General features: G+C 38.4%; 1 long non-coding RNA gene across 1 annotated transcript in view; it reads right to left on the bottom strand.

Moving 5' to 3' along the window:
- LOC114608664 overlaps positions 1 to 22,797 on the bottom strand; it is a 46,372-nt gene that overhangs the window by 2,863 nt on the left and 20,712 nt on the right. Inside the window, exon 4 of the long non-coding RNA XR_003709399.1 lies at positions 15,566 to 15,745. This is a non-coding gene — a long non-coding RNA (uncharacterized LOC114608664). The remainder of the gene's footprint in view (positions 1 to 15,565; positions 15,746 to 22,797) is intronic.

Raw genomic sequence — 22,797 nt, 5'->3', positions numbered from 1 at the left:
CTTCAGATGGTTGGTTTCCAGCCCTCCTTGTATGCAAGGTTTTGCATCCTTCTTTTCTGGGTGAGTTAACATCCACCATGTTTAAAACCCACTACCATCCCCAACTTTTTACCTCAACTTGAAAAGATCCCTGAAACACTATTGTTGCCTCTTAAATTCTTCACGGTTCACTAACTTACCAACTTCCTACATTAAAATTTCTGTGAGTGTGTCACTGCATTCAGTAAATTCTAAGACTACAAAGAAAGCCACACAAGTACAATCTAACTTCTAAGACTTCAGGTACTGTGGTTTTTTTTTGTTTTGTTTTGTTTTGTTTTGTTTTGTTTTGTTTTGTTTTGTTTGCTTTTTACTTTCATTCTGTCTGTGGCCATGATAAACACCATCATCAAAAAGCAAATTGGGAAGGAAAGGGTTCATGAGTCCATCTCTGAGGGAAGTCAGGACAGGAGTTCAAGGCAAGAACCTGGGTGCAGGAACTGAAACAGAGACTAGAAAAAAATGCTGCTTACGGCTTGCTCCTTATGGCTTGTTTAACCTGCTATACACATTCCCAGGACCACCTGAGAAAGTGCCCATAGGAACATGCCCATAGGACAATCTGATACAAGCAATTCCCCAAATGACACACTCTCTTTCCAGGCAACTCTAGTTTACATCAAGCTGATAAGACCTAGCCAGCACATCAGGTGTTAGAAGCTATCCTCACAGCTACTTACTTCTGTGCCTACTGTTTAACGAATGCTATTAAACATGGCCACCCCTTTTCTCTGTTAACTGGACATGAGCAGCTGGAAATAAATAGCCTGCCTTAAGACTGCTGTGACTAAAGCATGTCAAGCCACCTTCCCAGAATGCCCTAGGCTTAGCATAAATAAAACATAAGAGAAAAGAAGCAAGACATGGTATATTTTAAACACAAGGAAGATTATCAGTAATCCCTCCTTGCATTGAGTGAAATGTTAGGAAGAGAATGAATACAAAGAGCATTTGAAGAGGTTAATAAAGCTTTTAAAGTCAATGTAGTGACTTCATTTTTTTTTAAGAAGCTAAAGTGGGGGCTAGGGTGATAGCTTAGACAGCAGTGCTTGCTTGCAAACATGAGGACCCAAGTTTGATCCCCAGGATCCAAGTAAAAAGACAGATTGTGAATGGAGATGCATGTTTATAATCTCAGTCCTGGGGAGATGGAGACAAGGAGACCTCTAGGGTCACTGACCATTCTAACCTAATAGGTACAATTCAGGTCTCAGTGTTTTGACTATAACAGAACCACAGTTATAGTCAAAGACTGTCTCAAACTGACATTCTGAAGAATGATACCCAAGATTGACCTGTAGTCAATTCACCACCACCACCACCACCACCACCACCCCACATACACCAAAAAAGCGTAAATCTAGGGCAAGTGTCCAGTAACATGCAGCTGACCAGAGTCACCTACTGTGCTCATAAGCTCCACCAGCTATGACTTGTACAGTAGAGGACTAAAGCAGATGATAGCAGCGTCCATTTGCTTATGGACTCAGGACTTTGTAGAGAAGTGGTTTGCAACCTTCCTAATGCCGTGACTCTATATTGCAGTTTCTCACGCTGTAGTAATCCCCAACTGTAAAGTTATGTCATTGCTAGTTTACCCTAGAAATTATTTTACAATTGTAATTTTGCTACAGTTATGAAACATAATGTAAATATCTGATATACAGGATATCTGATACATAAACCATCCCCTAAGGATTTGCAACCCACAGGCTAAGAACCACTGTTACAGACAATTATCAGAAAACTATCAACTACTCTGGCTTGGTTTAAGAAACACGTTTCACTGTCAACAAGACAAACAGTGCTATAAAGCTTAGAAAGCCTGTCCTTCAGTTCACCCTAACCTAATTCTTGTGGCCTCCTGTCTAATTCCCAGGATACTAGTGAAAAACAGAGGCACCAGAAGCTTGAAACAGATGATGTTCCTGTATTCATAATTTCTTAGCAGTGATGTGTCTATTCAAATGGTGTCTAAAAGTAACAACTTACAAATAAATCCTAAGAGGCACAATCCAAAATTGCTTCTCTTCTCCTGGGCTGGGATTTCTGCCTAGCACTCTCCCAACTCACAGGGCCTGTTAAATAAACATCTGTACACAACTAATGGCTGCTAAAACACAGAGACTCGGTATTTTCCAAGGACAGGTTCACTGGTAGGTTGTTCAATAGTATGTGCTCAGCCCTTAACACATATGAGCAACTTTAGTACTCAGTAGGTTGTATTTATACATATATATTTATGTATGTTGTCATATGTACATACATTTGTAACAATAATAATTTTAAAGGATTATGAATTTGAGAGAGAGTGAGAGCAACACGGGAGGAGTTAGATGGACAGAAGTGATGCAAATAATGTACTCACGTATGAAATTATCAAAAAATGAAAAAAATAATGAAATGATCAATACTGACAAACCCTGTGACTGAAATTAAAATGTAAATATTTAAACAAACCCACAGATTTTTATATAATGAAATACTAAAATTATATAAGAATAAATTACTGAATTCTTCTTACCCACTTGCTAAATCTTAATGAGTATAATGATATCTGAGCAGATGAACCTTAGCTCTGCATGTTTGCACATGACACGGAAGCCAGGCTAAGGCAGGAAGTATTCTGAGCCCACTTCCATTTCCCTCATCTCTCAGCAATCCCTGTGCTCAGCCTGACACCATGGCCTGAGGATGACTCTCAAATGTTCAGCATCAATGTCTTTAAACCTTTAAAATTTTTGTTACATATCATCTAACATAGAATTTACCATTTCAATCAATTACAGGAGTATGATTCAATGACATTAAGCATATTTATGTTATTGCACAAGCACGGTCACTGTCCACTTTCAAAGCTTCTCCATTCTAATCTGAAACTCTAAACACCTTAAACAGTAGCTTCTCTCTCTTCACTTTCCAAGCTCCTGAGTGTTATTATTCTATTTGCTAACTGCATGTGCCAATTTGCTTTGTCGATATTTATGTTTATAACCATACGGTGGTGCTGCTCTTGGTCTTTGTTAAAGCAGACTCTTCTTACAGAGACTGACAGTTACATCACAGACTGAAGTCACACAGCATGCTGGAAATAAGTGATTGTTGAGCTGCTCAACCTTGAATGTAACATCTACATCATCCTCTCTAAGAATGGGCACTGTTAATATTTTAAATACTAGGATAATTTTAAGAGATAGAGGTTTGGGAGGAGCGCTGTACATGGATGTCTTCTGGTTGTGACATCGCTGTTGTAATGAATAATGAAGATACAGCAGCAGTGACTACTTGACCTGCATGTGCCCTCAAGGAAAGAAATGAAAGTAGGAAGGGAACTGGTTGTGAAGGAGGAGAAGGTCACTAGCTGAGAGCAGGTACAAAGGAGCATATGACCATAATACACTATATACACATAAAATTATCAAAAAATTAAAAAATGATAGTAAGAAAAGTTTCTGGGCAACTTTAATGAAATGGAGTTCATAACATGAGCAACAGCTGGCTAAAGCTTCTTTAATTTTTGACTCTCTAAGGTGATAGAATTATAATTAAATTAAGTAAATACACTTTTGTGTTAGAAATGTTACACATTGTTAAATGTCAAATACATTTGTCGGATAAGTTTTTCTTATTTTTTTTGTTTTCATTTTTCTTCTGCTTCTTTGGTAGCTCAATTCCAGCTTTTATTTAAATTTTAGTGTAAGAAGGAATCTAGAGAGGAGGCTATGAGTAAATGCTAGTCTCTAATTTTTAATATCAGCTCTGCCTCAAGAAAATAGACTTTAATGCAATTACTTAACTCAAAGGATCAAATTTCATCAATCTTTGAAATAAAAAGACTTATTTTGCCCATTGTCTTAGTTATGGTTTCTATTGTTGTGAAGAGTCAGCATGACCTAAAGGAAAATATTTAATTAGGACAAACTTCTAGTTCAGAAGTTTAGTCCATTATCACTATGATGGGGAGCACGGTGGCACGCAGGCAGATATGATGCTGGGGAGGTAGCTGAGAGTTCTACATCCAGATTGGCGGGCAGCAAGAAGAAAGACTGAGCCTGAGCCACTGGGTCTAACTTGAGCATCAGAAATCTTAAAGTCCACCCCTAGTGACACATGTCCTCCAATAGGGACACACCTAACCCCAACAAGGCCACACCTCCTAATGCAACTCCCTAAACAGTCAAATATATGAGTTTATGGGGGCTATTCTTATTCAAACCACTATGCCCATCAAACACAATGACTGTCAATGAATGCAATAATGTATATGTGAAATAGCTTCAAAATATAAACCTTGTTGCTCTATAATGACTAAAAGTGAAAAAAGAATCAGTGACTTGATGATCTATGTGCCAAACATTATAGCTAGATTTCTACACACTATTGGTTATTCACTCAACCTTTTATTTGAAATAAGTTTATGCATAGGTCCTATTGATAAGTCTGTTTATTTGAGAAGAATATGGTATTACTAGTATATCTGCATGAATTGACTTTATCTAACTTAGTTATGGCTGGGTTCAAAAATTATTGAGTTCCAATTGCACTGTGACTTTTAAGTGTTCTGATTCTTTAAACACTTAGGAAACCTTGTGAAGATAACTTCAGATTATTCATTTACACAAGCATTTATCTGAAGCAAAGTTTATTTTTACCTTTACAAAGATGTGATTTTTGTCAGCAACTTCTTCCCTCAGTGGGTGAAACACAAGTAAATGTTAATGTTAACAGAAGTTAATGTTAACAGAAGAAAAATACCAGGAAACAAAATAAGACAACTCTCAAACTTAGTTTGTCCTGAAATCCAGATTCATTTCTCTGGATTATCTGTAATATTTTTTTTTCTTCAGAGAACTAATCATTATATATTCCATGTAATAAAATATTGGCTCTAATCACTTTTCCCAGCACTAAAAACATAATCATTCAATTATATTCAGATCTTGAAGGAAGTAAAACAGAGCTTCAAAATGACAGCACATTTTGGCAAAATGACAGACAGAGTGGCAAACAGAAGACTTCAAATTCTTGACCTTGAGTTCTCAACAGGCACTTAGTGTTTCACAGTGATGACAGTTTCAAAAGTCAAAAGTTTTGCAAAAGGTGTCTCTGAAGACAGGAAAATATCAAGAGCTAAAGCCTAGCACACTCACTACATAAATTAACCTATAATAAAAACAATTGAAGGAACGGCAAGGTGATCACCAGAGCAGAAAGATGTAGTAACATTTTCCCCACTCATCAAAAGGGTCACTGTCAACATTTCTTTAATAAAAGGTTAGTAAGACTAAAACATAACAAATTTATTTAATAAAAATTACAGGCCAAGAAGTCTTAAGAACAAAGACCTAATGATCTAGAGAACACTGTCCATCCATGCCTAGATTCAAGGAAGAACAGCCACTGTTGTAGAAAGATGGTTGAATAAAGGGGTTTTACTTAAAGCCCATAGACTAAAGGGAGGGCCCAGGAAAGCCTCTGTGTTTAGACTCTTGTCATCTCCATGCAGCATTATTCTCCTTCAGTTTGTCATGAGATCTTCCAGGAAGAAGTCCCATGGGACTGTATTTGAGAAGGAGGAGCTCTGAATTCTAACACATTTGAAGGAGAAAGATGAGTGAGATCCAGGAGGTCAGAAAGATCATGCTTCTGAAGTCTTTCAATTTCCTTTAGATCACATCAGCACTCTGCTTTGAAATCTCATGTCTTGATTCTCTACAGAATCAAAAGTTCTACTTAATTCCTAGACTGTATTGTCTCTCTCATGAACTGAAAAATAACTTGTCCATGTAGCTTTTAGGATGTTCAATCAGCCAATGAAATTTGGTATGAACACTATTACAGAGGTCACATTGATGATCACGCACTTGTCACTGACTGAAATTTAGCTACTATAATGAAAAACTCAATTTTGAAACCAAGCTGTGTTGGCAGAACCCAACTAGAAAAGACTATGACAAGCAAGGGAGTTTTCTGGAGATGGTCCACCATTTTGCATGGCTGTGATGGGTGAGCCCTGAGAATACAGGATCCTTAGAGACTTCACTGTAGGATTGCTTCTTGCTACTTATATGCCTTTCGTGTCACTATTGATTAGTGATCATTAGCCTAAGGATTCCTGGGCATCAGACACCTTATTGGGCAAATTTCTTGCAGATCAACATGAAGATAAACTTTCATGAATTGATGCTATTTAGATGAATTAATTACTTTATAGCATTCTAGATTTGATTCAAATAATTTCAAGAAGAAAGTTTAAGGATATGGTCTTAGCTGTTTTGCCAGAAAATAATAAGGAATCAAAAACAGAATGTGCCCCTCCTCATAGTATATTAAGTAAAGGTTGCAGAATAAGGAATATAATGAGATTTTATAAATTGCCCTAAGAAGAAAAACTGGCTTGGAATATTTGTGATCAAGGAAAACCACTCATTCTAGGTAAGGTTGAAGGATGAAGCCATAGGTGTGTACTATGATAAAGCAAGGCCATATGAAATGGATGCTTTGAACTTAAGAGTTTATAGAATGAAACACTGCTTTGAACTCACTATTGACATCTTTCTGTAACTTTCCTTTTATATAACATTTTATCTATGAGGTCATTTTATAAAGAACCTTTTATAGAAAGTATAAATTGCCAGAGAGAAGAAATAAAGTGTGGCTTTTGGGGCTTTGCTCCATCCATGATATGTGTGTGTATCCATATATATGTAAAATATGTCTATATGTATATATGTTTGGCTATCTATATGTATGTGCACACATACATATGCAGGTATATGTGTATGTATATAAGTATGCATGTACACTTGTGAAATTGATGAAACAGGTGCTCGGATACAACTAGTGAGTGTATGTGCCTGACTTTTTTTCTTTTTCTTTCTCTGTGAAACTTCCAAAAGTTACCAGCTTTTGGCCCCAGAACAGTAAGAGTGAAATTGCCAGAAGCCATCAGCTTCTGGTCTCCAGAACAGTAAGAGAGAGTTACAAGGCCAGAGGTCATCAGCCTTTGTCCTTTGTCTGATGCTATGTCTCACCTCAAGTAACTTACCCCTGTTGGGCCTGGCCTTGAGCACTGTGTCTTGTCCTAGTTACTTCATACTGTTCTAAAGAATGGTTATCCAAGACTGAGCCCTTAGTGACTCCACTAGACAAGTAGCTTTTGACTATACTTCCAGGAGGGAGGATGACTACACACCTAGATAGACACAGTAATAACATCATATGCTGGGTACCACCCATATGGCACATACTGAAAAATGATTTTTTTTGGACTAGGAAGAGTTCAACCTTATAAATTTATCAGGGTGAACAGGAGCTGTAGGGGTACATGTACACATTAAAATCATGTCAGAAATATAGGTCTGAGAACTTACCAGACACACCAATGGTATAACTTTTGAGCTCAGAAACCAACACATGGATAGCAACGGTTTTACATACCTGTCCTCTGGCCACTCAGTATGTGTATCAAAGGATCAGCAGACAGAGGATTCCTGACTACCTCAGGGGCTTTAGCTTTGCTTGGTCCGTATAGATAATAGGGCCTACTCCAGTTGACTAGTGTCCACCTATATTTAAGAGGGCTTACTCTAGTTGCCTAGTGTCTATGGTTATTAGGGCCTACTCCAGTTGCCTACTCTACATCTCTGAGACACCTGTCTGAACCTGCCATGTTTCTGGCCACATTCTTTTTCACCAAGGACTGTCCTTGTCCTTTGTTTCAACATGTTCCCAAGGCTTAACTGTGACCTTGCAACCTGACACTCTGGTTTGTAGCCACAAGTGCTTCTCCAGCTTCTTCGGCAGCTGAGTTTGCACGCAGAACTTCTCCTAGAACCCAACCTGTTACCCAACTTTGACCACTTGGGCATCTTTGAAGCTCCTTGCCTCTATAACCCCGTGTAGCCATTCTGTAACCTGCTTGTACACACCACATACATATGTGTAATGTGTGATCCAAGAGTTAATGTTAGTAATTAAGATTTGAATGAAAAGGATCTCTGTTTACCTTAGACAAGGCAATCAAGGAAAGCAAGAGAAGCAGGCAAATGGATAACCAGGAACTGTAATGCCATGAGATTTACTGTTATTCGATAAATTTTGACATGGTGAAAAGACAAACATGTTTGTCTGTTTCTCACACAGTGTTCTGAGGACACTCAGCTATTGGTTTCAAAAGTGCATTGCTAAATTAGGCTTTTTGTGAGTTTATTTACTAAGTTGGGTTGCATTTTCTTATGTAAGAACTCAAAGTACAGAAACATCCTCAGGCCCCCATCTAGTTTAATTTAAAGGAACCTTGAAAAACTCTGATTTCAATTTTTCAAGAGCATGACCGTTCCTTTTACCTTATTCCTGTAATAGCAGGGCTATTCCTGTAAGAGTAGTGAGGAACAGAGGCAAAGAGCCTGTAGCCACAGCCCCCAGGGATCAAGATAGAGATTCAAAAAGATTAATGACATTCACTCGGAGAAACATTTGACAATATTTAGTCATGGTTTTATCCTGGCTGCTAATTACCCCTTACCTTGTAAACTAGGTAAATATGGGCCCTACAAATTGTAGTAACAGATTCATCAATCTTAATAAAGCCAGGTTTTTGACTCGGGGGGTGGGGGGAGTGGGTGTCATCCTACACAAATAAAATCTGGCTTCAGTATAAACTGCTCACTCACACAGGGTAAATAGCTTCTTCAAGGCTAAATGGTTCACTAAATTGAACTTCCTTTTCTAATCTCAAATGTTCATCCTGTCCTTGAAACTGCTATGCCTCAAGGGAGTGTTTGATTCCTTAGAAGTGCTTCACGTGTTATGATTATTGATTTGATATAAAAGTTAAGTTAAATGTTTAAGCTGGACATAAATATTTAAGATAGACCCTCAAATTTTTATAGATCCAAAGACAAGTATTTAAATTCTTAGCAATGAAACTAATGTGGGGCAATTGTAAGAATTACAAAAAAAAAATTAAAATTTAGGATTTTAGGCTTTTATGTATTTCAAATGCTGTTGTTTTAATTTTAAAAGGAATATAGTTACTGGTTATATAAGTGGTTTCTCTGGCCAAGCCAAACACAGGTTCTTTTATTTTGTTTTATTCTCAAGTTTTAAAGCTTTAAGTAATATTAATTGGCTTCAACTGTGTTTTAGGCATAGCGTTGGGGTTAAATGTAAAAACATAAAACTGATAGCCCCTGTTCTTAAAGAACTTAACTGTATGAAAGCTTGCAAACATTAAAATGGTCCCATATAGTCCATGCTGTGAGGTATTACACTGCAGAGAAATGCAGGTGTCAGCCGGGGTAACTCAGCAAAATGTAAGGGAACAAATCATTGTTTGCCTGTAGGAAGCCGCGGCTTGTGCTGGCAGAATTCGCCATTGCAGGATGGCGCTGGCATCCGGTGCTCCTCCTAGTAAACAAGTAAACTGCACATGTGCTATGGTAAAAGCGCCAAAGTCAAAGCCCATCCCAGGGCGTTTTGGCGGGCAACGAGTAAGCAGCCAATCAGAAATGAACACGCCGCTCTAAGGGTATATAAGCAGTGCTTTTTCCGGGCCTGGGGTCTTCCTCCATTTTCATTTGGAATAAAGGTTTGCTGCGGAAGGATCCTGGTGTGTTGCCGTGTCTTCCTTGCTGGCGAGGTGGGCGTGCGTCACATTTGCCAAGCAGAAAAACAAGGAGAGGACATCCCAGGCTAAGGGAGAAAGGGCATGAAAGACACCTCCACTAGTTAATTCTTCAGCCCATCTGATCATGAGGCACATTATCCTCATCAACTGGTTAGCCCATGTCAAATCTCTGAGAGTTATTTCTGTGAACGGTGAATTTGGTTGATTAGATTTAATGGTAATAAGAAGCTCCTGTCAATTTCATGGTTTGCCAAGAGAGTATACAGAGAGAAACTGGGGTGACGAATCCTAGGGTACACTAATCTGAGCCCAGAAGACGTTCCAGGACAAGCAGTCATGGGAGTTTGTTCTACAGCTAATCCGACAGTTCTATTTCCATAGTTCCTGAGAGCTGGGTTTTGGGGGGCATCCTGGGTTTTTTAATCTCTCCCCAACTCCCTATACACAGCCTTTCCATCCACAAATACATGAAATACAGACATAGGCCCTTTTCCTTTCCCCACCACCAACACCAGCCAACCACACATACCATGTAACTTTCTGGGACCAGGTAGAAAGAAAAGAAACTAGTCAACAGAAACTAACTCTACTTCTGAGGAGGAGAAAGAACTCAAACATCTTCCTCTAAGATCTACCAGCTGAACACCTTAGATTAATTTTTTTAGTCCATGATTCAACAAAAGTATCCACCCTATGAGCCTTGTTCTCAAAAGCACAGGGCCCCATGCAGGAGATGCTGAGATGGATGGGAGGGTGTTAGGAGGCTGGTACAGTGTGAAAGACTGCCAGGGTGGGGCTGCACTGAGAACCTGCAGAGAATCACAGAGAATCAGTGTGCCTCAAGCTTCACATTAGACAACAATAAAGCTGAAACTACAGAGAGAAATGGGGTTGCACAAGGTCTCTTGTGCGAAATGAACGTTTGAACTTTATCCTTGAAAGCTATGGGGGCTAGGAGAGGATATTAAGCATGGAAATGGAATAAGTCAAAAGATTTCTCTCGCTGTACTGTGGAGCACAGGTTGGGGGCACACTACAGAAAAAAATAGAGCTGAGCAGCACACCCCAGAAAGGGAAAGACAATGAGTTCACGTGGGAAGGTGGGAAAGAAAGGGGGGCCAGGCTTTAAGGATATTGAGGAAGAACAACTTTACCACAAAGCAGGTCCATAAGGTCTGTGTGAGAATGACTCACCGAGAAAGCACATCTCAGAGCCATTTTCAGTTAGAGTAAGAAGAGAGCTTGGAGCTGGACGATGGTTCAGTGCCAGGATAGTAGCCACACAAACATGAGGACTCATGTTTCAACCCCAGAGCCTATGCAAGTCCAACATGAGAGTACACACCTATAATCCCAGCACTCTTATAACCAGATGGGAGGCAGAGGTATAGAAACATCCAGAAACTCATAGTCCAGGTAGTCTAATGTATATGGCAATAAAACAATGACTCTATCTCAGGACCAACACTTGAGATGGTGCTTTAATCTCTACATACACTGTGGCCTATACATAATCATATGCCATACATACACACAGACACACACATACACACACACATTGTACATATACATGCATATACATATATATCATACATTTACATGCACACACATACCATATACACATGCATACACATCATACACATCCATGCATGCATTCACCATACATATACATGCACGTCTCAGACATCATGGACATTATGCATACACAAGCACATACAAATCATACACACACATCATGCACACACTGATGAAAAAACAATAAAACAAAGAAGATAGCTACAGTGCCCAGAGGAGAAACTGACTATGTAAAGTAGTTTGTTGGTGATGGTTAGCCTGAGAGATCTGGGGAGCAGCATGAGAAGTTCTAGACAAGGAAGCCTGCTTGACAGAGCATGTTAAAAAGACACCGAAAAATTTGGAAATTAGCATTGCTATCAAGACAAGTTATTTGAAGTCTTCGACGGGGCTTGACATAGCTGACCTCTTACATTTCAGAATAGAGAATAGCCAAGTTAGTCTATATTGTTAGACCACAGAATGCTTTTTAAAATCATGACAAATTGCTTGAATATCAAAAGGAGTGAAATATGATATGTTCTTGATTAAGGTCCTCAACTATGGGCTTTGGTATGTTTAGTAGTTTAACTGGAGGAAACGAAGGCAGCAGAAAGAAACCAGGTATTTTCTGTCCTTCCAACCCCTTGACTCCCACTGATCTCCTCTAACCTGAGACCCATTTCCTCCATAGAAACCAGAAGTCCACTCTCTCCAGATCTCACAAAGAAACTAGAATCCACCCCCCACATACACACACCAAGTACTGAGGCCTAGAAAACTCTCTGTTCTCCCTCCCAATTCTCCCTGCAGACTTTGATCCAGAGAGATGCTGCCCCCTACCCTGGAGGAAAGAATGCTACATGAAAACTTTAGACAGCCCATGCTGTCTGTAGCCATTAGGTCAACTCCTTTGGCCTGCTTGTCTTACTACACAACTCAACATTTTTAATGAAGCCCAGTACAAAAACAAACAAAAACAAACGAACAAACAAACAAACAAAATTTCTCTGGGCTTCTGGTTCTTCATTTCTGAAAGCTCCTGTGATACATACAATTTTGGTTAAATAGACTGACTGAGCTCTTCTCTTGTTTTTAACATAGACATGTTTCTTATGATAAGTGAAGGAAGATCTGCTTGTATTTACCATAGAAAACAATGACTTACACATAAATTATTTGCTTAAACAGCATATAATTTAAACCATTTGAGTAAAAAAAGTCATTTTAGTGTCTAATAGGGAACAGATTTGAGGGATAATTTTAGTGGTGGTGGCAGTAGTTACAGTTGGAACAGAAAGAGTATGGAAGTCAGAGTCTTGTCCTGCTCCAAGGTTTTTCTACCAGAGACAGGAGGTTTTCCTTTACCCTTCCAGGCTGGGCATTTACTACTCCTCCCTGATTGCTATCAGGTTTAGTTTCCTTAAAGCAATCTGAAGCTTGAAAAGCAGGTCTAATTTGAGAATTTATGGAATTCTAGGGGAGTTACATAAAAGTTTGCAACAAAATGGAACCTCTATAGACCTGAGTCAAATTTCGGGGGAGGGGTCCCACTTCTTCCCGGGTGTTGTGCAGATAGATGTTAAATATTGTGAAATTACTGTTAAAATCACTGTTATCACTACCAATAAGGTCTTACATCTTTATCGTGATCATGACTATGGATGTTTAAGTTCTCATAACCAAGCAAAGATTTTGGGAGATGGAGCCATTTTAGTTCCTAATTAGCATCTGTTGGAGACTGTCTTGCTATCTTGACTGCCTTGAGCAAAGGACTGTCAGTTAGACATCCCGTCAGGCTTCCATCATGCCAACATCAGTTTTGATCATTCCACAGTCACCACGAGACAGTAACTACATAACTGTAACAGCTGACTGCATCTGCTCCTAAAGGTGCAACTTCAGGTAGGACTAATACAAAAACATTGTGTTATATATATTTTTTTTGTTATCAAAGTCTTAGTCAATTCCAACTGCTAAAGATTAACTGCCTGCCCTGATCACTTAAGGAATCCCACAAATCTGTCATATTTCAGGTCAAAGGTTAGATACCCTCAGCCAAGAACTGCAATACATTCTGGTTAAGAGTTGGAGCCTAGAAGTTGCAATGTCAGCTCCAGCTGAGGACTGAGGAATCTAAGTCTTCCTCTATTACTTCCACCACTCAACACACACACACACACACACACACACACACACACACATACACACACACATGCAGAAATTCCAGAGGTAAAATATCCAGAGCACAATTTTGATGACAGGACAAAGGGGTAAGTTGGTGAGAGATAGGGAAAGGTAGAGGCATGGAGGGCATTGAGCCATAAAGACATCAGTCTCAGAGGAGGACTGCATCTGGAGGGGAGCCAGCATAGGGTCTTCCAAAGTACAAGAGACAGAGAAGCAGCCCACTGGATAGATAGATCTGAGTGTGGAAGCAAGATCATAGTTGCTTCTTATCTTGTACACCCCTCTATATAATCAAAAGCATGATTCTGAATAGTGCATCTACTTAGTCCAGTGATCCTCCATTTCATGTTCGTGTTTTGTTTCAGTGTAAATAAAGATAGTAGCTTTTCTAGATCAATACAGATTGATAGGAAGTAAAAGTCATAACTGTGTCAAATTTTAGGAAAATTTCATGAAGATCCATTGCTGGAGTTGTGTGTAAGTTATTGGAATCTATAAAGAATGTAGCTACAACCAAAATTTTAGAAACAGAAAGAAGCCAATATGTCTGAGGAGACCGTTTATAACCCTAAGAGAAGAGAGGGACAACTGATGTCTAGTGAGGAAAAACTGACATGCACTTTGGGATGTATTCAACAAAAGTTCATATTAGGAAGTCACAAACAGGCCCTCATGCCTCACTGGACAGGAGGACTGGAGCCATTACAAGGTCCCCTTCAATTACTGGAGGTCAGGCCTCTATCCCCGCCTTCGCAAGATTAGAATCGCCACAGCCTTTCTATACTTAGAGAAGGGAGGAGATGTCAGGGGCAGCCCTGCTTACACACTGAAGGCCTAAAATCAGCCATAGGCCTAAAATCAGCAATAGGCCTGTCATACATGTATACTAACACAAAGTCTTGGGTCTCTGTGGAAAAACATTGAAACAGATGGCTATAAGCTATTGTAAACAGGCAGCTTTTGTGGAAATTTACCAGCCTGAGTAGTCATAGACCTTGTAAATAGCCTTGGTGGAGAGTACCAACTTAGATAAGGACAAGTAAATCATAGGCAGAGTCATAGAGACCTGTCCCCTGAATCTTCACCCCGCTGATACCCTGTTCTGAAAGATATCTGTATTCCCCCTGAACACCCACACTTTGGTGTCATCCCCTTCCCCACGTTCTGCCTTTTTGTGTTTATAAACCCTGTATGAATAAGTAGAAATTATGATTTGATTTAAAAAAATAAATTAAAGAAAGGAAGTCACATACCCACTCAGTGGAAGCTACACTTGGGATTTTAGAGTTGATCTTTTCTTGACCTCAACAATATGCTAACCCAGTCCTGTCTCTCTGATGCTGAGCAGTGAACTTCAGCATCTTGTCAGCCTTGTGATCACTCAGAAAACACCTGCAATTCTTCTTCGGCATTCTCCATGTGGCAATATGAAGTTTAGTAATTATGTTTATACAATGTGCAGTCACGGCTTACCAGGCATAATAGGGAGAGAGCCAGTAGTAAACTCAGGAATAACTGTAGCTATAAAGCCTCTAGAGAGGAGGAAGGTACGTGCTGATTATTTGGGATTAAACTTAGTTCACCAGGGCTCACCTGATATCTTTTGATGCTGTCTGATGGACTCGTTTGTTTTTAGTGGATGGTCATTTACAAACTTACCTTTTGTTTTCTTAACTTGGGCCCCAGCATCATAAACTGTAAGGAAAACCACCTAAATGATTAAGATGTTAACTGCTAGAGTCAGCTATTCCAGGGGCAGGGAAAAGAATAGAGAAAAAAGAATAATGTTAACCCCTTCATAATTAGCACATATTTCTGACCACACTAGGAGTGTAGGGGCAGCCAACATTCTGTAGACAAAAGAGCATCCAAGCATTCTCAAAGTGAAGTAGTGTTTCTCCAGCTCTTTATCTAACTCTTCTGTGTTTTTTAAAGCAGAAACCAAACTATCCCAAGCTCTTTCTCTTTAGACTCACTGACTTGCTTAGTCCACAGAGAAGCCTAAAGGCCCAAAGTACAGAAATTTTAGCACTACCAACTGCCCCACAAAGAAGAAAGAAAGAAAGTAACATTGCCAAACAAGCCTTCTATCAGTAAGGTGTGCTGGAGTAAACCCAAGGCCTCACATTCTGCCTTCACCCCACTCCATACCTCAAGCAAACATAGCCAAGGAGCTATAGCTTGCGCTGAATTCTCCTTCTCAATGCCCTTCTGGGTGTGGAGGCAGCCAATACGTTCCCAGGTCAAGAGAACAGCCAAACATTCTTCAAGTGAAGAGTTGCTCTCCAGTTCTTCAACTAATTCTTTCATGCTTTTGAAGAAGTTGAATGGCTAATTAAAAAGAAATCTTTTTTCAGAAGCAAGGATCAAAGAATAAACTTTCCAGTGGTAAATACTTTCAATAAATTGGTCAAGCATTTTTGACACTGGCTTTTAAATAAATATAAATGGCTGTTAAGTCCCCAAGAATTTTTTAAAATGTTTCTCCAAAAAAGCTTTGTTTGCCACATGATGGAAGTCAAGAAGCAAGGTGTGCTTATTACTATTACAATCAACTACATCAGTGGTTCTCAGCCTTCCTGATGCTTCAGCCCTTTAATAAAGTTCCTCATGCTATGGTGACTCCAAGCACAAAATTATTTTTGTTGCTACTTCATAACTGTAACTTTGCTACTGTTTTGAATTGTAATGTAAACATCTGTTTTATGGTGGTCTTAGGCAACCCCCGTGAAAAGTTCATTCAACCCTCAAGCGATTCTAACCCACGGGTTAACAACCACTGAATTATAACCTAAGGACCATCTCCTCTAATAACTACAAATGAAGAAATTTATGAGGGAAATTTAAGGAAATCTACTTGGGGCCATCAATGTTGTGTCCAGTTCTTCAATGATTCATATTTTACACACATTCTGATGCTACCAAAGGTCACCAAAAGCTATGGGTTCTATAACTCTAAAGAAAGATCAATAATCTGGAGATCTTATGATAGCTTTTCCTCTCGTTCTTTTTTCCTGGAATAGATGATGCTAGCAGTCAATGTCTTGACTGATTAGGTAGAGTTTTTCTTACAATTTATGATGCCTGCCCCAGGTTATGAAAACAAATGGTTTGCAAGGGACAATACCTAGGACAAATTAACCCATTAGGCAACTTCAAAGCTGTTGGGTGAATGTTAGCTGCCAATGCAGGAAGGGAATTTGCTCATAAAGGTGAACTAAGTTGAACCTCAAATTTCATTCTGACTTGCCAGAGCCTAATTAAATGTTTTGAAATTCAAATCTGAACAAAGTACAAAATACTCTCCTAATCATAAATATCTTTTTGTTGTAAAAGCAAGGTCAACGCTGCGTGTTTTACTGATAGCCTTTGACTCCATCCAAGCTTGCTTTGATGATGAAACATCTATAATGAAGTTCTGTAACAAACCCAATGAAAATTAGTGTATCTGAATGTGACTTTGCCAGTTCCCTCACTAGTTTAGATTTATAGAAATCATCTAGTGCCTTCCTTTTTTTTTTTACCTCAACTGACTAAAATTTTAGTAGAGGAGGAATCACCAGCTTTCTATATACATTTCTTTATTACTGACTCATCAGAGACATACTACTCTTAGCTAGCTTACAGACTTGCTGCCTTCTGTTTTGTCCTTATAAGTTAGATGATCCTGACATTGTCCTCACTGGCACTACTGTAGCTGGCTCCACTGAAAATTCACGTAGTGTGAAGCAGATTGACACCACCATAAATTAATGAACTAAAAACTGAAAGGAACAGCATCCCCTGTGCTCCATTTTCCAACCTGTAATTCTGCCTGCTTTCCCAGAGACCTGCTCACACTAAGGACAACAGATAGACCTTGCCCCAAGCCCTATGCCAACCAACTCCTCTTAAAGCATGTTCACCAAGTGTAACTGCACCTCATGCCTTGCCTCCATTTTCCAGCTCAAAATTTCACTTTCCAAGAGCCTTGGGACACCAGAGACAACATTAGCATCCAAAACCCTAGAGGCCACGCAGGGCACAAAACCCACACCACACATCTTACTGGTCCTGAAGAGTCACTGGTCACTAGAACCACAAGACACTGAAGTCAAAAGACTAAGAGGAAACAGTAACCAAGGGAAAAACATTCAAAACCTGCCCATTTAACAAAAATAAACTCAGAAATCAGCACTAAACGTATCATAACCACTAAACCAGATGGCTAGAGGCCAGCATGAGAACATAGTCAACAACTGACAGGACAATATGGCACTACAAGATTCCAGTTTATCCTACTACAGCAAGCCCTGGTTATCCTAACACAACTGGGACATGAGAAAATGGCCTTAAATCCAATCTTGTGAAGATGATAGAGACCTTTAAAGAGAAAATACATAAACCCCTTAGAGAAATACAGAAAAATATATTGAACAGTTAAGGAAATGAATACAACAGTTCAAGTCTTGAAAATGGAAATAGAAGTAAATAAACAAAACACAAACTGAGGGAAACCTGGAAATGGAAAACCTAGGTAAAAGAACAAAAGCTTCAGATGCAAGCATCAGTAACAAAGGACAAGAGATGGAAAAGAGAATGTGAGCTGTAGAAAATCAAAAGAAGAAATTGATATGTTGGTAAAAGAAAATGTTAAATATAAGAAGTTTCTGACACAAAATAAAAGGAAATTTGGGACACTATGAAGATATTAAAATTAGAATAATAGGAATAGAAGAGTGGGAAGATTCCCAGCTCAAAGGTTCAGAAATTTTTTTCAACAAAACAATAGAAGAAAGTTTCCCCAACCTAAAGAGATGACTATAAATGTACAGGAAGCTTACAGAACACCAATAGGTTGGACCAGAAAAGAAAATCATCCTGCCACATGATAATCAAAACATTAAATATACAAAACAAAGAAAGAATATTAAAAGCTGCTAGAGGAAAGAGCCAGTAATGTATAAAGGAAGAGCTATCAGAATCAACCCAACTCCTTAACAGAGGCTCTAAAAATCAGAAGTGCTTGTGCGAATGTCTTTTAGTCTCTAAGAGACCATAGATACCACCCCAGATTACTATATACAGCAAAACTTAAATCCTCATAAATGGAGAAAACAAGATACTTCATGACAAAAATGAATTTAGACAACATCTATCTACAAATCCAGCCCTACAAAAGATTCTAGAAGGAAAACTCCAATCCAAGGAGGTTAGCTACACTCCCAAAAATACAGGAAGTAAATACTTTCACACCAGAAAAAGTGAAAGAAGACACACACACACAAGACCAACAACATCAAAATAACAAGAATTAACAATTTTTGGTCCTTTATATCTCTCAACATTAACAGATTCAATTCCCCAATAAAAAGGTACAGACTAACAGAATGAATAAGAAAATGAATCAAACTTTCTGCTTCATACAAGAAACACACTTTAACATCAAAGACAGATATTAACTCAGAGTAAAGGATTACAAAAATATTTTTCAAGTCTAATACCCAAGATACAAGGTAGAGCAGCCTTTCTAATATCAAATAAAATGGACTTTCAGCCAAAATTAGTCAAAAGAGAGGGATAAGTTCACTTCATATCCATCAAAAGAAAAATCCATCAACATGATACCTCAATTCTGAATATCTATGCCCCAAGTGTGAAGGTACCCCCACTAGAAAAAAAGAAAAGAAAGAAAGAAAAACACATTACTAAAGCTTAACTCACACTTTGAACTCCACACATTAGAAGAGGGAGACTTCAATAACCCACTCACACCAATGAGGGCAGGTCATCCAGGCAAAAACTAAACAGAGAAATAATGAAATTAACAAATGTTATGATTCAAATGAACCTAACAGATATCTACAGAACATTTCACTCCAACACAAAAGAATATACCTTCTTCTCAGAACCTCATAGAACCTTCTGCAAAACTGATCATACGCTCAGTCTCAAAGCAACTCTCAACAGATATAAGAAAATTAAAATAACCCCCTGTATCTTATCAGACCATCAGGGATTTAACTGAACTTCAACAACAACAGAAGCAATAGAAAGCCTACAAACTCATGTCAACTAAACAACTCTGTATTCAATGACCACTGGGTCAAAGAAGAAATAAAGACATTAAAGACTTTCTAGAATTCAATGAAAATAAAGGCTCAACATATCCAAGCTTATGAGACATAAAGAAAGCAGTGCTATGAGAAAAGTTCATAGTGCTAAGTAAAGAAATTAGAAAACAAATTAGTAAGATCTTGTACTAGCAACTTAACAGCACATCTCAAAGCTCTAGAACAAAAAGAAGCAAACCACACCCAAGTAGTATAGACAGCAGTAAATAATCAAACTCAGGGCTGAAATCAATAAAATAGAAACAAAGAGAACAATACAAAGAACCAATGAGACAAAGACATCACTCTTTAAGAAAAATCAACAAAATAGTAAAACCCTAGCCAAACTAACTAAAGGGCAGAGAAATAACATCCAAACCATCAAAATCAGAAATGAAAAGGGAAACATAACAACAGACCCCAAGGAAATCCAAAGAATCTTTAGGTCTTACTTCAAAAACCTGTACTCTACAAAATTGGAAAATCTAAATGAAATGGATGATTTTCTTAATAGATAACCACTTACCAAAGGTAAGTCAAGATCAGGAAATATACTAAATAGACCTATAGCCCTTAAAGAAATAGAAGCACTTATTAAAAGTCTCCCAACCAAAAGAAGCACAGGGTCTGATGGTTTTGGTCCAAAATTCTACCAGACTTTCAAAGAAGAGCTAATACAAAATGGCAGCCTGGAAAATCGGGAAAATATTCTTCACCAACTCTACATCAATAGAGGGCTGATATCCAAAATATATAAAGAACTCAAGAAAATAGACACCAACCAACAACAATAACAACAAAAATTAAAACTGGGGTACATATTTAACCAGAATTCTTGACAAAAAATATCTCTGATGGCTGAGAAGCACTTAAAGAAATATTCAATATTCTTAGTCAACAGGAAAATGCAACTCAAAATGACTCTGAGATTCTATCTTACACCTGTTAGAATGACTAAGATCAAAAACTCAAGTAACACCTCATGCTAGCAAGAATGTGGAACATTGCTGGTGGAAATATGAACTTGTACAACCACTTTTGATACCAATATGGTAGTTTCTCAAAAAATTGGATAAGATCTACCTCAAAACTCAGGTATACCTCTACTGGACATATACTGAAACTATCATACTACAAGAACATTTGCTCAACTATGTTCATAGCAGCTTTATTCATAATAGCCGGAAAGTAGAAACAACATAGATGTCCCTCAACTGAAAAATAGATACAGAAAATGTGATGTATTTATATAATGGAGTATTACTCATCTATTAAAAACAATGACATCATAAAATTTGCAGGCAAATGGGTTGAACTAGGCAAACTCTACCTGAGTGAGGTAACCCAGACCCAGAAAGCAACTACAGTAGTGAATATTATCCATAAACTATACAATAATCATACTACAATCTACAGACCCATGGAAGCTAAGTAACAAGGAGAGCCCAAGGGTGAATGTTTGAATCTCACTGAGAAGGGAAAATAGATTGTACACAGGGAGTGGATGGAGGGCAGGAACTGGATTGGGGAGGGGGAGATGATGGGAATAGGAGGGATCAGGTGGAGGGGAGGATAGAGGGAGATAGTACTGAGAGAGACAACTGGATCTGGGAGGGGGAGGCTTCTCTGGGATGAGCTAGTAACCTAGGCTAATGGAAACTCCCAGAAATCTATGAAGGTGACCCTAGCTAATACTCTTAGCAATGGTCAGTATGGAGCCTGAAAAGAACCATCTCCTGTGACCAGGCAAGACTTCCAATGCAGAAATTGGGACACCAACCCAACCATAAAACTTTCAACTACAATATGCCCTGCCTATAATATGTTCATTGATAAAAGATGAAGCAAAAATTGAGGTAATGGTCAACCAATGGCTGGCCCAGCTTGAGACTCAATTCTATATCAAAATGAATACTTTAAATGAATGAGCGTGTTCTATTTGCCCAGCATGGAACAGCATTCCTATGTAATCATGATCCACTAAAGACCTATAAGGACCATATAATTTTAGGTTCAGAGTTAGATGACTTGACATCCATAATTTCAAAGTCATCTCAACAAAAATTTCAGTTGTTTTACTACTCTCATGAAAGTTCAAGTCTTCCTCAACGAATCAAATTTAAAACATTCCTACTATTCCTCCTAAATCTCCAGTGCTTTGACAGAATGTTTTCCCTATTCTTTAAACCATTCAAAGAACCTAATGTGACTCATTATAAGGCAGATACTTAAAGGACTGTGCATTAAAGCCAAAGGATCAAAGAGGCTGTGAAGACACACTGATTCCCATAATTACTCCTAAGAAGAATCCTCAGATATTTTCAATCTCTTTTCTTGTGCTTAATGTTATCGACTATATTTTGTGGTGGCTGAGATGCTAATAAAACTGTGGCATACTTAGAATGCACACGGGAAATCACTGAACATAAAGAGAATTCTTTCATTTCCAACACTGATTCCTTCCACTTTCTACTGGACTCTTGTGTACCACCTACCCTCTTGTAATAAGATTGTTTTGGAAATTACTATTATATCATTTTTAGAAGGATGATGTGTATTTCTGTTTCTTTTCAAATGTGTACCTCTATTTTGTTTCTAAATTACTTATCTGTGCCTCTTTAAATAGCATATGACTCATGCAGTGCATCTGGCAAATTACTAGCCTGCATAATGTCCAAATATTTCCTCAATAGAAATAGAATCAGAAAACTCACCATAATTATCCAATGGTATGGAAATTGTTGTCTATTTTACAAAAAGCTAAAATGATCAGAGGATTTATATGCCCATAGACTCATAACCCCCCCCCCAAACTGACCTGAATAATTAGGTGAGGGCAGGGATTGTTTCAGCGACTTTCTTGCTATCACCAAGAAGTTGGGAGAGAAAATGTAGCAGACTGGGTGAGCCAACAAGCCAGCTATTCCTACCCTTCTATTCCTAGTGCTATACTGATGTTATGGCAGGGTAAATTTGAACAAAATCATACAGATGAGTCGGACCTTGAGAGCTGTTATATCACTAATGCTTTCCTTTCCTTCATGAATATCTCTCCTATGAAAAATCAGGTTCTTGGTTTGTTTTAATGTGTTAGCTTAGACGATTATTCAAATCCTGTGAATTGAATGTGGCATGGACATCTGAGATGAGTCATGACTCTGTCTAATGATGAAAGCAGAGGCTCATGGGAACAATTTTTCTTCCTTGATCTCTTGAAACAATTCCTTTTCTAATCTGTAAACATCCTATTCTATCAAAGTAGAAAAAATATCTCTCAGCCTAAACTTTTGT

Source organism: Grammomys surdaster, unplaced genomic scaffold (assembly GCF_004785775.1).
Source record: "Grammomys surdaster isolate TR1022 unplaced genomic scaffold, NIH_TR_1.0 125928, whole genome shotgun sequence".
Taxonomy (NCBI): Eukaryota; Metazoa; Chordata; class Mammalia; order Rodentia; family Muridae; genus Grammomys; species Grammomys surdaster.
This window is presented reverse-complemented; position numbering and strand designations above follow the sequence as displayed.